Genomic DNA, 4,449 nt, shown 5'->3' on the forward strand with positions numbered 1-4,449 from the left:
ACTTTTATCATATAATTAATTTCCAAAGAGATTTGGGTCTGTTTCTGAACTTTCTGTTCTGTCTACTCATCTGAAATGGAGTTCTATTTTTCCACTTACCATTTTATTTCTGCTTACTGCTCTGAGTGTCCCTTTCCTGATACCAAGGTATCTCTACAATCAAGCCAGAAAACAACTTAGTAAGTATGAAATGGGAATCAAAAGAAATACATAGTGTGGGGACAATTTCATCGAGGCCATGTGTACTACCTCTACCCAATAAGAGAGAATGCCTCTCTAATAATCAATGGTATACAAAGCCCTTTGTGATCTAGCTCTTGTCTCTTTCCAACATCATCTCTGGCCACTTTCCATCCTCTCCTCCCCTTACCATTTGCTTAGGTGTTCCTAAAACATCTTGGCATTTCATATCCTCTTGCCTTGCCCCTACTGTTCCTTTTGCCCGGAAGCCCTTCTTTTCCTTGTCTACCCGGTGAATTCCTATCCAATCCTTTAAAACCCAGCCACACTGTAAATTGTCTGTCACTCCTCCTACCTCACGATGCTTTTCTCTGAAAAGAGTCAGAAGCTCTCTTATTCATATTTGTATTTCCAATACCTAAAACAACAAGTACACAGATGTTCCGCTATATTTGTTGAATGAAAAGCTTAATTCAAATCATGCTGCGGTTTTAATTGTGAAAAGTGTTCTTATGCTATATTTGGATGGTTGACATTCAGTAGTTCTTCAGAAAACAAGTTTACCCTAACCAATATATCATCCCCTCCCTCCCTATCCCACTGGCCTAGTGCACTTTACTGAACTGGGCAAGGGTGAAGATGGGCACAAAATTGGGGGAAGTGGGGAGAGGAAAATGAGTAGTATCCTTAAAACAGCAGAACCAGGGGCACCTGGGTGGCTCACTCAGTTAATCGTCAGGCTCTTGATTTCAGCTCAGGTCATTATCTCAGGGTTGCCAGATCCAGCCCCGCATCCAGCCCACATGGAGCCCTGCATTGAGCCTGCATCAGGCTCCCTGCTCAGCAGGGAGTCTGCTTGACATTCTTTCCCTCTGCCCCTCCCTGGCTCACACGTGTGCTCTCTCTAAAATAAATAAATAAATCTTTGAAAAAAAACCAGCAGAACCATATTAGACACAGTGGAGGGTAATAGGATTCTATTTCCATATGCATTTGCCTGAATTCATTGCTTGTGTAAAACAAGGCATACCGGAAAAGCAGCAGGGTATCGATACTATAATAGAATATTCAAATTATAATAATGGAATTAGTCAGATATGGTACTGCTTTGATTGGACAAATATTAATAAATAATTGAACTGTTTTCTTACACTGATAGGCACTCTATGGTGTAGTTTTTATTTTTTATTTTTTTAAGATTTTATTTATTTGACAGAGAGAGACACAGCGAGAGAGGGAACACAAGCAGGGGGAGTGGGAGAAGGAGAAGCAGACTCCCGCAGAGCAGGGAGCCCGATGCGGGGCTCGATCCCAGGACCCTGGGATCATGACCTGAGCTGAAGGCAGCCGCTCAACCGACTAAGCCACCCAGGCGTCCCTATGGTATAGTTTTTAAACTGCAGTTTCTCTCATAAAATAATTCTCATTTGGGTCCAAAGAAACCTTTATTTGCATGAGCTACATTTCTAAAAACTAAAAATTTTAGTACCAAATGTGAGCCTTAAAGGGTTCTCAAAATTTTACTAAAAACATGGCTGACACGGAAAAGTACTTAGGCATTCAAATCCCTTTTCTCCAGAGACCAGTCATTTTAATTTGTTTTATAAACACAGTCCTTGGAGTCAATTGTATTATAAATGACACAGCTTGGCTTGAATTCTGTCAAATTGTTCTCCAAGTTCTTGGTGCAATTTTTTAATCTCTGTTTTTCACTTAAAAATTTTTCCTCTTGATTTCCCAGCATGCTTTCCACCATTTCCAACCACTGTCTAATTTTATGGAAACAAAAAGGGTGAGGTTGTTACCAGATGATGAGGACGCATGCAGCTGATTTGTGTTAAAACCAGCAACAAAAACTCCATAATTCCTTTTGTTCCCCTTAAATATATTTCTTAGAAGTGGAATATATAGATTTTTCTTAAAACCTGGTATATTTACTTTGTATGATCTTTTCTGATGGCATTTTCCCAGAATAATGGAGAAAAAAGGAAGGCTTATCTGGATAAATTGCTTTGAACAAAGTCAACCCGGGAAATCTAGCCACTGAGTTATTTTCACCCTCTGACGATTTGTTTGGAGCAGTTGAGGAGGGATGAGCCGTAGCTTTGTATATTTCACTTTGGCAGAGCCTTTGGGTCCACACCTCGGGTCTTAGCAACACACATCAATCAGCAGGTGGCTAGGATGTCATGGAAAAGAGGGGAAGCAATGTGACATGGTAGAGGTAAACCTATGACAGGGTGTTCATCGTCTGTTTTTATTTTCTATCTCCGTCTTTTAAAATGTGTTGTGTTTATACTGTCACAGAATAAATAGAATCATGATTTCTATTTTACCAGCCTTCCTCCACCCAACAGCTTTTCTATGGGTAATCGGATCTCATTAAACTGAAAGACATTCATGCTAATCCCTGATGTCATCACCATATCTTACAACAAATACTACTGAATACCATCTACGTGTCAGGTTTGGTTAATAATATCCAAAGGACCTATAAGCAAGGACTCTAATAGGAGATTTACTGGCATCAGGTCAGCCAGAGAGCTATTTTGGGCGGAAAAAGAGGCTACACAGATGACTGGCTCTTCTGGTGGAGATAGGGTCTTGAGCTCCTGTTTTCTTTAGTCGATTCCCTAATCCTGATCCTTCAGTCAACTGAAGATTTATTTGCAGGATTTTACAAGAACAAGGAAAGTCAGTATGAGTATAAAACCTTCATAGGAGTTTAAAGTGAAAACGGAACATCTAATCTTTGCCATTAAGATTTTTATGGTAGCTTTAAGGAATTCGGAAGTTTCTCTTTTCTTTTTCTTTTTTTTTAAAGATTTTATTTATTTATTTGTCAGAGAGACAGAGCACAAAGAGAGGGAGCATCAGGAAGAGGGAAAAGCAGGCTTCCCGCCGGGCAGGGAGCCCGATGCGGGGCTCCATCCCAGCACCCCAGGATCATGACCTGAAGGCAGACGCTTCACCGACTGAGCCACCCAGGCGTCCCCAGGAACTGAAGTTTCTAAGGCCATGTTCAGGACTCTTGGCAACAACCTGGACTAAGTGAGGGAATTTCCAGTGGCCTCTCACCATGTCGTTCTACACCTCATCATTCACTTCCACAGTCCCCCACAGGGTCAATCACCCATACTCTGTAGTCACAAGCTTTTCTGATTTTTCATCTAAGTTTACCAGTCTCTAAACCAATCATGCTAAGTTATTAATGCTCGATCATAAAGTATTCCAAAGTGCAACTGCACTCACATAGTGTACTCTAGAAGACATACACTTTTACAAAAGGAATTCGTGGGGCAATGTCCACAAAAATGGCCAGGAGAGATGCAATGGTGTATTTTGACCCACCCATGGGTGGGTCAGGCTCTGGAGGCTTAATTAGATCACTGGTGTACGAATTTCTTCGAGCAACTTCCTTGTTGAGACACAGTAATTGGACTTTTATCCATAGGTCCTTCCATAGTCCCTCCTGTCTTCATCCTATATAAAGTAAAATGAACACCAGTATGCATTTGCACCATTAGTAAATTGGGTGTTAAATAAAAAGATAAACAGTAAATTTTCATTATGGACATAAACTCAGGTAGAACTCAACATCCATACTACTTGATATTTAATATTATACTTTCTTGTACTGTGGATTTATTTTCTCATAGACCCCTCTCCGTAACTCAAATGAGGACACGAGGCCCTATATGATAATTTGCGCCCATGGTACTTAGCCAAACCCATGCACACAGTAAATATTCAATATTCTTTGAGGAATTGAAGCAACACCTGATGCTTGACCCTAAGAGAATGTTCAATGTCACATGGTTTGTGTACTTGTATGTGTTTCATACAACGATCAGAGCTCCTTTTTCTTCTCTGTTATGGTTACCACCATTTCTTAGAGTAAATAACCTTTGAGGTGTCTACACAGCTCACAGTACTTTTTGCTTCTCTCAGCACTACTTTTCTACGGATGTGGATAGGAAGTCATGTCTACACTGTGCGACGCTGCCCCCATGATGGCAGTTGATTAGATGAGGGGGTAGTGCCTGCCAAAAAGTTAGCCAATCAGGTTCTTTCTCCTGGGAATTTTCCCTGGGGCCTAGAGTCAGCCAGGCAGTCTCTGCAGAGAAGCCAAGAACGTCCTTCTGCAAAGACAGAAAGCAAAGATGAGACACCCAAAGAGAGTATGCGTTCTGGGCTCCTGTGCTGATTTTCTGGTCCCTGGGTCCGGTCTAGCTTCTTGAGGTCCAGCTACATTCCTGCCTGCCTACA

The sequence above is a fragment of the Callorhinus ursinus genome, unplaced genomic scaffold (genome assembly GCF_003265705.2).
Source record: "Callorhinus ursinus isolate GAN/ISIS: 27379988/994484 unplaced genomic scaffold, GSC_fseal_2.0 scaffold33, whole genome shotgun sequence".
NCBI lineage: Eukaryota > Metazoa > Chordata > Mammalia > Carnivora > Otariidae > Callorhinus > Callorhinus ursinus.